This window comes from Meleagris gallopavo, chromosome Z, assembly GCF_000146605.3.
Source record: "Meleagris gallopavo isolate NT-WF06-2002-E0010 breed Aviagen turkey brand Nicholas breeding stock chromosome Z, Turkey_5.1, whole genome shotgun sequence".
Lineage (NCBI taxonomy): Eukaryota > Metazoa > Chordata > Aves > Galliformes > Phasianidae > Meleagris > Meleagris gallopavo.
Window position 1 is genome coordinate 13,298,036 of NC_015041.2, and position 11,277 is coordinate 13,309,312.

The 11,277-nt window shown below is 34.0% G+C and overlaps 1 protein-coding gene across 1 annotated transcript in view; it reads right to left on the reverse strand.

Moving 5' to 3' along the window:
- LOC109363904 (potassium/sodium hyperpolarization-activated cyclic nucleotide-gated channel 1) overlaps positions 1–11,277 on the reverse strand; it is a 194,744-nt gene that overhangs the window by 101,657 nt on the left and 81,810 nt on the right. The gene's annotated exons all lie outside the window — the stretch shown is intronic.

The window sequence follows — 11,277 nt, forward strand, 5'->3', positions numbered from 1 at the left end:
TTTTTTCTTTTTTCTTTTAATGAGTACTGGGAAAAAACAGTGAGTATTTAAATACTTGCAATGTTGATTTAAAGATTCTTTTTTACCAGTAAGTAAAAAGGAATCCAGACTAGTCCAGAGACAGTCCAGACGTTAATCTCGAGCTATACCTGACTTGCTGTCTTTGAGGTACTCATTTATGCACCCACTTTTCAAAGATACTTAGCGTTACTCAAAGCTAGTTCTATTTGTAGTAGGTGCATCCAATTACAAACACGTAGTTAGAAGACCATGCAGCATTACTTCCTTTTGACTGCTCTGCCTTAGAGATGCAGGATAAATGGTGACATTAAGCACTGCAACTCAGGAATGATTGCTCCAGTTTTTGCTGCCAGACGTTCTGTTCCTGCAACGTTCTTGCAGCTAAAGGCATTCTCTACTGCAGAGGAATAAACTAGCGCAACTGGCAGAGGCAAACAGTACAACGTGCACAGCTGAGCAAATGTAAGGCCCTATAATTAACATCAGTACTTGGAGGGAAGTACTGCCACTGCAGTCACAGGCTGTTTGGGTTTGGAAGCAGATTCCATACTCTTTGACTTCTAGTAGGAAAATAGATGAAATGGTAACTGTAAAGTGTTGCCTCTAGTATTGTTTTTGCCTTTCCAGCTATACTAGCAATACGTGAGAAAGTAAACTGCTGTGACAGAATTGTACTTGTAGGCCTTTCATTAAAGTGTCCCTTCATTAAAGAGAAATATGAAAATTGCAGTATAAATAAGCCATTATTTGGAAAAAGACACATGCCCTTACATATACAGCCTGAAATTGTTTTGATAGCAGATGAGAAATTGATTTATGAGAATAAAAGGACTGTCAGTTCATGACAGGTGTCTATGGCTAGTAAATCTTGTGTTGAGAGAATGCAAGCAGCCTTTGCAGTGCATAATAAATAAACTATTGAATGTGAATTCTTTGCCTGTGGGAGCTTCACACACAAGTCTGCGTAGAACAGTAAGGAGCCATGCATGACTGTGGAAAGGTTGAGTCTTCTGGAAAAGAAAGGCTGTCAAACTTTCTGAACTGAGTAACTTAAATAAGTCATTTCCTCAGGGCTGTTGTGGTAGAAACACTAGGAACAGTAAGTGTACAGAGGCTCCTAAGCACTACATTGAAATCATTTTCTAGGAATTCAAAATTTAATGCTGGCAGTAGTATCACTGTAACTGAAATAGTGGTGACAACTGAAAAATAAAGGAAAGGCGGTAGCATGCAGTGTCTGTAATGATAGCAGAAAAAGATATTAATAGCTTATCTTTTCCTACTTTCAAGTGAAAGTACTTGAAATAAATACAGAAAAGTAATATTCTTGTGTAATAAGGAATAGACACAACAAGTATCCTCAACAATAGAGTAAGACAAGCATGGACAAAGCCTCAGTGAAGGAAGGCACCTTCAGTATTTCTTTCCTGTTACCTTATATTTAATAACGCATTTTTTAGTTTTTCATTTTAATGAGTGTCTTCAGCCAAGTGACTTTCCCTCAAAGTGTTAAACACTTATTTGTGAGAGGCATTGGATAATTGCCAGCTAACCTTTGTTATTGTGAATTAACAGAGATACAAATAGATGTTTAGCACAAAACAGGGCAAATCGTTGCACACATTTTAGTATCTTTCTCTGTTTACCTGCGGGAAATATGGAGTACCTCAGGCAAAGATCAACTGCAAATAAGCAGAAACACTATACTGGCAGTCTTTCTGTAGCATTTTACTTGTTCTAGTGAAAACTAGAAGGCATTTTAAAAACGAATTTGTTTCTTTTGGTATGGAGTCAGCAGATTCATCAACGGTGGCCTTTGCTCACTTGACAATAAGATTATATAACATAAAAATATGGAAAACTTGGAAGAATATATATTTATCTTCAAACCTTAACTGAAAAATTGTGGGGAAATATTACAAATACATTTTACTTAGGGATTAAAAAGTATTATATCAGAGCTACCAAGTAAGGTTTGAACATCAGAAGAAGAAAGAGATTATTAAAAAGATTTTAAAAATTGAAAATGGATTAAATCAGTACTTTAGTGATCTATGTAAGATGCGATCTTTCAAAATGGCAAGATACTACTTGACTCTGGAAGAGTTTTGATTGAAGACAAAAAATATTCCCAAGGATTTTAAAAACTTGAAAGAAGCTACATGCCATATGCAGCAGTCACAGATAAACATAGGAAACATGATGCCTTGTTGATGGAGATTTCTCTTATCTTGCGCTTTTGTAATAGCACTGAAAAGCACAACAGCCTTCCATGACAGTAGTGCATTGAAAAGGGTAGATGATTTTGATCTTCGATGATACAATGTCATTTTTTTTTTTTGTCAAGACATGAAATTTAAGAGTACAATATTGCAAGCTGAAAATTCGAACCTCATAAGCAGAAGAATGAGTAAAACTGATTGGTCTGTAGCAGTAGAAAAAAGGGCTGGAAAGCTCTCTGTCTAAAATTTACTTTCTCTGAAATGTGTTAATAACTGTGTGCAAAATGTATTAATTTATGTATGGTTTTTCAGCTGAGTTATGGTTAGTTTGGAATTTGGGGCTTACATTTACTACAGTCTTTGAAAAATATCAACAGTCAAGAGCTATAGTAGATTCTTCCAGTTTTGTTCTTATTTATTGTCCACTAAAGATGAAGGCTTTTATTCTTGTATGATTACTGATTAACTGATGAAGTTAAATATTAATAACAAAACCAGAATCTCAGCATCTTCTGTTGTCTTATAGGTGATGTAGTAGTGCATTGTTTATGCAACGGTTGTGTGAAGAATCCCTCCCCAGCTGATGTTCTGTAAGATAGTGTATTGGTAACTTTCATTCTTTGATCTTGTATTTTCAGTGGCTTGTATAGATTTGTAACTAAGATTTGTATCTTAGTATTGGCTACTCAGTAATCATTCTTCTTTTTCCTTCTTTTGCATTTGAACACTTTCAATATAACTTGCCAAAAAGTTCCCATTGTCCTTTTTTTTTCAGTCTAAAAATTATTTGATGTTCCATGTCTTGAAAGGTAAAGTGAAAATTATATTGTAATTTATATTTTGCATTCAGAGTTTCACTAAATAGAATTTTTAAGACCCTTCTGTCACTGTTATCTATGATTGCATGAAAGATATACTTCCCAGAGCATTGTGCAATTTGCCAAAACCATGGCTTCTGAGAATCCCAGAAAGCAGTACATAATTCTTTACAATATTGCTATACTATCATTTATAAGCCTTTACTTTAGAATATGTCCAATTATTTTCTTTGGTGTTGGGGTGAGCATAGTGTAGACATTTATTTACTAGTACATAAGTTTTAAAAATTGTCTGTGATTAAAGTACACAAGCTAACATGTATTAACCATTAAGATTTCATCAGTGAGAATGTGTTTGGGAATTATGTATTTGGGTAAACTCTATTCCTTTGTAATTTGAAAACTGTAACAAGCTTTCCACTGAAAAACAAAAACAAAAACACAGTAGGATGGGAGATATTACTTTAGGAACTCCTTTATTTTACAGTTCATGAATGACAATAATGTTTTGTTAGTATGTGTTCCTAACTCTTCCCTCCCCCTCCCCCCCCCCGCAACCTCCATCCACCCCCAAGTAAATACTTTTCCTTTCTCTCTGCCAGTTATATTTCAGTTATATTTGCAATTTGCAGAATTTGCAGTTCTAGAACATCTAGGCTCATCACCAAACCTCTGCAGCTAACAGAGGAGGGAGTTTCTCCATAGATTTGGTGCTAGATGGGGAAAAGAAACATTTTTCTAATTGATTTCATGAGTGTTTACAATGAATTTAGAGACTTCCATTCCTTAATCTGGACTCCACCTGGAAATAAATTGAATATAGAAGACCAATTAGGGCTTAATTCCTACCCAAAAGACACCAGCAAATATTAAAATTTTCTGAAAAATCTTGTCTGTTCTGGAAACTGTAGAAAAAATACTACAACTGGATGTAAGAAGAACATACTTTGTTTCATCTAACCCTTTTTACAAAAATATCTGAACTGTTTTGTCCATCTGCTAAAATTCAGCCAAAGGCAGATTTCTGGCACATGAAAAATACACAATATGAAATCTGTTTTTATGCAGCTGAAAAAAAAAAATTTCTGCCTCATTTCTTTAAAGCAGTTCAAATTGATTTCACTGTTGTATGGTCTTAATAAAAGCAGGAGGTGTTATTCCCATTTGCAGTGTAAATATATTGTCACCATTGTTGCCAGATAAAATGCCAGCAGCACATTCTCCAGTAAAAGGAAAAGGAAGAAAGAAAATGGTAAGACTGCTGAGTTGGACCTTCACTTTCACTGGCTCAGCCACCTGCAGTTTCAGGTCTGTATATGGAATATGCCTGCCCCGAGCCAGCAGAGAAGTACAGAGATAGTCAAGCTGTCTGCACAGTTGAGCTTATTTATTTGAAACAGTCTAGCAGCAGCAGCATGGAGCTCCATGTGAGAGAAGATACTAAGATGAGAAATAAAAGCAGCTACCTTACATGCTAGCACTTTTAAACTTATTCCATTTCCTATGGTATCTCTTTTAAAGCTTGTTTGTGCATCCCTCTACTGAACTTTTTTAACTGAACGTTACAAAAAGGTAATGCTATCCTCGAGAGGAAGTTAAATAACTTGGCAAATTTTTCACATTTATATAGTTAAAAATATTTTGTATTTCCTGTAACCTGTCTTCTAGTATTACAAGTCTTACCATATTTGTGTTTCATATATCATAAATATCTGAGCTCCTGAGGCAGAAAAGGTAAATTTTTTACAAGCTTTTATCATTTCTCAGTTTCTAATTTACTGAACAGTTTACCATTGGGCTAATCAACTCTATTTTGTAGAGATACTTTTTCATTAACAGAGAGACAGATTGTCTTTTCCTCAACGCTGCTGCCCACTCCAAGCAGATGACTGAAGAACCATGCAGAGCATATGCTCAGCTATGCCAGTGAATGCTACAGAAGCACTTTTTCTACTGCTGAGAAATGTGGCTGTTACCATCTCTTCATTTTTCTCAGTACACTCAAAGGCTTATTCAGTTGCTAATGCTGATTGAGTCATGAAATATCTTTGCCTAACACATGGAAACAGGAGGGGGAAGAACATGGAACCTATACTGCTGGAAGAAAATTGTAAGAAAAATAATACAAATAGCAATTATGGAATTCTAGCAATACCCATAAACTGTGGAAAATGTCTTTCAAAGAGAAAAAATATTCATTACATTTCTATTTTGCCTTTTAGAGTTCAGATGTTAAGTTTAACACTTAAGAATACAGAATTCTAAAAAGTCACTATTTTCACTGTTCATCATACTAGAGTATTTTATATAATTATGTCTTTAAAATGTGTGGGCCCATCCATTTTGCACGCAAAAACTTGACTACTTACACTAACAGAGCTATCTATGCTGCTTTTGTTTTGAAATATTATACTGAGTATCACTCCATACACTGCCCTTTTAGAAATGTTGACTGAACAGCCATTATCTCAGAAAACAGTAGAAATTCATTATTTTAAGTTCTAAAGATGGAAAATGGAAGTGCTGATGAATCTCAAGACTGAGCATTGTTAAAATATGTAAGCCATACAAGCTACATTTTGTGAGGACTGTGTACTGGACATTGCACTGGGGGATCGGCAGCCCCTGGAATCAAGGCAAAGAGTTCTGTAGACGGCAAAAGTTAGAGCAGGACTAGCTGTCTTTAATTTAAGGAAAATAACCTGGCAATAGCTTTACCATCTGTTTTCTGAATTCTGAATTCTGTTATGATTACAATTCATATATTTCTCTCTCCTTAAATGAGACCCCACTAGTTTCAGTTCTGTGGGACAGACTACATTGAAATCTAAAGTGTTTATCTTTCCTGAGGAAATCTGTGTGGCTCCTTGATCCTGTTCCCAACAGGGCAAACACATCAGCAAATAAGTCTCCTTTGTGTGTGTGTGCTAGGCATCTAATCAACAGTTTGGCTGTGCTATTTAAACTAAGTGTTCTTCACCTTTTATCATACAATGCTTTGATCGATGATCATTCAGATAAAAAGTGATCTTTTTTGTGAAACCATGAAAGTGAATGTAGTCATACAGGTCACCTCACTTTCAGTCATAAATCACAGAGAACATTCAATGACAAAAATAAAAATCTTATTCTGCACAAGATTATTTATCTTGCTTATACAAGATAATCAATTCAAACTTTGGAGGGAGGTCATTGACTGTGGTCATACTTTTAAAAATATTGTACCGGCATCTAGCAGGAACGTGCAACACTGCAGAGGTTGCATGATTATTTCTGTAACTTTTAGAAATAAGCAATAAGGTCAATTTTAGGTCTGTTATTTTAAAGCAAACTTCTACAACTTAATAAATGATTAATGCTTAATCTATCTGCACTGGTAAGCAGCTTCCTGAAGTTTTTAGGTGACTATCACACACTTCATTTTGCCTACCTATGGTAATTTACTCTCTGATCCAGCAAAAACTATTAAGTTTGTGTAGGCTTGTTGATCTTGCTGAGAGTATGCATATCTTGTTTTTCATATGCGCGTCAAAAACTTGGGGAACAGAGATCCTAAAAATGTAAGAGTATTTCATTCATCCAGATTTATGTTAGGTTTTATTTATGTTTCTGATTACTGACACTTTAGCAAGATTTTCTCTACAAAATGGTCTTAGAAATATTATACCCCGAAGTGGCAATTTATCATTTATTTTCAGCAAAGGAAAGAAAACCACAACAAACAATTTGTACAAACCCTTTTCAATTAGTTATAGACATGTCAAAGTGTGGTGAAATCCAAGGAGAATGCCAGATGCCAGCTAGCCCTTGCAGACAAATTATTTGGAAGAGTCATCTAGTGATTCCTACTCACCAAGCATGTTTTTGTTTTTTTTTCTCTCGTGCTTGGTTTTTTTGTTTTGTTTTGTTTTGTTTTGTGTGTATGTGTTTTGTTTTGTTTTTGTTTTTGTTTTTTAAGAATTAGAGATTGGGTTGTAAATGTAAAATTTCTATCTTCAGAACTACATTTCAACACAAATGAGCTGCATTTTTCTGAGTTTAAGTTCAGTGTGGTTTCAGATATGCAGTCCCATGGCTAATCGTCATAGTTTCTCTCTTCCAATACCTTGATGCCCACTGTAAGAATATCTCTTCAGTCTTCTCCTTTCAGGCGCCTTCCAAACTTTCCTATGAAATGTGCTAAATTACATTTTAGCATAAATAAGAATTCCCCACAATTTTTAAGACCAATATAAATATTTGGAAAAGAGAGCTGTGCATTTCTTTTGCTGATCTTGATCACATACATGGCATGTGTGTTGTTTCTCATGCAATTTTATTTAATGTGGTTCAGAAGATGACAGAGCTGCGAACCAGATCATGAATTCTGTGTTGAGATTTTAAGTTTTCACTTTTCTCAACTAGTTCAGCACACCCCACCGGTTAATCTGAAGGTTGTGTATATTATACTATGTACTGTAAAGTACTATTTCAGGACTACGCTAGAACTTTGTATGAAAGATCCAAAGGTGTCTTCTTCTATAGTATATCTATATAGTACAAACCCTGCAATGTTTCATCTTAAATGTAAAGATATATAAGTAGAAATTATTATATTCTATTTTATTGAAATCATTTGAATTAATCACTTCATTTCTGTGACAGGAGAGAATCTAATTCTAATCTACATTTACACTTTGTTTAAGATGTGTCTCCTCTAAATTTTACAAGTTCAAATTGGAACAAATAGTACATTCTATATGCCAAATTTTATATATAAACTATGAAGATGAAAATCTTTGAGATAGTACTGTTGCATGCAGATTGAACTAAATCTGAACTGAATAGCACTGCTAAAACAATGACATAATGCTGCCTTTGAATTTCAGCCTTTACTAATAAAACCACAAATTTTTCTTTGTTTAAAAATGGAAAATAATTTAACTTTCACCAATAGTTTTGTGCCATGGATAATGATAACATCTGCTTGTTTCATTGCAGTAATACCAATAGTTCTTCCTTCAGTGTTACCACATTGAAGAGTATAGATTTCATTCCCAACTGAGTAAAGCATTGTCAAAAAGGGAAGAAATTTCCCTAAAATCTTTTGCCCTGATTTGTAAATCTCAAATCACACCTATGTGCATGTCTCGATCTCTCATCAACAATAGCAGGATATGTATGACCATTATAGGCATGATAAAAGACTCACAGTATTCTCTTCAACAGGATGAGACTGGATGCAGTTGAGGATATTGGCTTGAAAATGAACTTTGAAGGGAACTGACCAGGCTGTGTGGTTTGGTATTCTCATGAACTGAATAAGTCATTCGGCTTTTCATGGACCTCTGTTGCAAAGCCATTTATCCTTGAGGATAAATTGAAAATAACTGATGTGCCAATTGGCACCAAGTTTCTGAAATGAATAGCATTTCAGAAACTGGTATTCTTTAATATCAGCTAGTCTATTTTATCAGCTGCTAGCAATGCTTCAAATCAGCGTGTCACATTTTGTGTACAGTGAAGAGAAACACTCTCAGGAAGAGTATTAGGATAAATAATGTAATGTATTATTTGAAAAAAAAAATCAATAGATCAAAGTGAGTGGTTTGGGTGTCTCAGATTCAAACTAACAGTACATTATAAATCAAATTCAGTATTAGAACACAGTGAGAAAAGTCCACCATGTAATAGTCATTATTCACATACTTTGTCCTCTCTTGCCAGTGTATCCTGTTTGAAGATTGTATCAATAAGAATTAATGCTGACAGTTGTTTTCAAACCCATTCTGGAATAATTGCTTTCTAAATATTAAGCAAGCCAAAAATCCCAGGAAGTAAATATCAGCACCTTTCAAAATCTAAGTATAGAAAACCAATGGTTTATATATATAATATTTTTCAATAAAGTGTGCACTCTTCTTATGACAAGAGGTTTTCAATATTGATTACAGAATTACAAAAAGTATTTTTGAAATGTAATGCAATTGCAGTGTCATCTACATTCCACCACAACTAATGCAACTAATGGGAGTAATATTTTTCTTCTACAGAAGGAGCTGAATTCACCACCATCATAGTCAAAGATGAGCAAAAAAAGACTTACTTTCTCCCAAATTAAATGATCTCTTCTTCCCTCATTTCCCTAATGAAGGTTTTGTCCTCAGAACTACTCCACTGACAGCAACCCCACACTGCAGAAATATTTTCAATGACAAAGTAATTCATGTACAGCTCTTCTACTACTGTCTAGAACATTTATTATTATTATTTCCTAGGCATTAAATGAATTAACATTTGGATTAAATACTTTTGAAGATTCTCAAGACAAGCTAGAAATAAAACAGTTGAAGATATGGAGATTAAATGAATTGAGAGGCTTGAGTTTCCATGCTTTACTGTATCTGGAAAATTGGCCAGGTCTTTTTGGAAGTGAAATACTAGAAAGTTAGTGGATGAAATAAAGGGCTAGTTCTGTGAATAGTAATAGAAAAGAGATTATTTTTTTGTCCCTCGGGCATGACATCCCTAATCACTGAACTAAAATATTGTTCCTCCCAGCTTCCTTCTCTCTGGTTTAATAAGGTATGTGTTTTAAAGTGTTGCTAACCTACTTTCCAGACAAAAATAAGAGCTTAAGAAGTTAAAAACGTCCTTGGTCTGAGAAAACAATTTGGCTGTTGACTGTCTTATCTTGTATTATTGAAGAAATTGACCATAACCACATCTCCTGGCAACTGTGCTAAGAAAAAAAATTAGTTGATGAGAACTGATTGATTTTCAGGAATTAATAAATTATTAGGGTTTGTTAAAGCTTGTGATTTAAGAATTTTAGAAAAACTTTATAATCCATTGACATCCCTGGATTTTCAGAATTAGCAGTAAGTTCTTTTGGACATTTCCAGACCTCAAAATTTGTATGTGTATATATATATATATATTATATATATATATATTATATATATATAAAAAGAGACTACTAAAATGAAGCCTTAGGTTGTATGATATTACAGTAAGATTAATTTTTACAAGATCTACAGGCACACTTTTTGATACTACTTACGCTTTGTCATTATGAAATAGAACAAGACAGTAGAGTCAAATTACTGAGAAGAAAAAGTTTTCCAGAGAAGTTTACCGCATTTGATCTTCATCATCTACTAAAACAGACAAACTTTGAATTTTTAATCAAATTAAGATAAAATTATGAGACTGAAAGAAAAAAATCAATCCTCTCAGGGAGAGCCCTTAGATATTTTTTGTTTCCCATATTTTCCTTGAACAAAAGATGGAACTTGCAGAATTAAATCTATAAGCTACTTTGGAGCTATGTTTTCGTGTCTTTTTATTCTGTAATTCCATTCTAGCTTGTGCACCATGGAGCATAAGTATCTAGCTGAACAGTATAATATTTATTGAAAACATTTATGTTGCATAATAATGTTGAACATTTTCACTTATCACATTTGAGTGATAGTGAAAAAGGACATTTTTAAGCAGTATTAACTAATGTAAAATAAAACCACTCTCAATATTCAGACCATTTGCACTTCATTACTGAATATCACTGTAAGTGTCATCGTATTTTTAATTTGAAGTCATTATTTTATTGATTGCCAAAATTAGAATAAGAAAATAATCTCTTAATAATTATATATCTTAAATGACAGTGTTGGTGGTTACTCAGAATACATGTAAAGCATCAGTATTAGTGGAAGGCCAACAGAATTTCAGAGTTTTGGGAGGCTTTTTTTTGAAACCTATTTCCTTAGTTTCAGTTCGGAAATTAGAGAATACATGATGAAATTCAGCAGGAAGAAATGTCCTTGTAAAATTTTATTGAGAACTTTCACTTAACTATTCAAAACAAGATTGGATGACAAGAGGAGATATGTATTGTGAAGAGCTTATGAGTGGTATCATTTACTACACAATTAACTTCAGCTTTAATAAAAAAAAATCAAATAGGAAAACAATTTCAGATTTTTGTTAAGTTAATAAGAACTAACATGTTTAAAGAGCATGACACCTCCTTATTGTAACTCCTCATTATTCCATACATCAGTGTGTAAGTCAAGGCTTGAGCATTAACAGCTCAGGATGAGGCTGTAAATTAAGGTCCTGTTGAAGTATCATAGAATCATAGAATGGCCTGAGTTGGAAAGGACACAAAGATCATCCAGTTTCAACCCCCTGCTATGTGCAAGGTCGCCAACCACCAGACCAGGCTGTCCAGA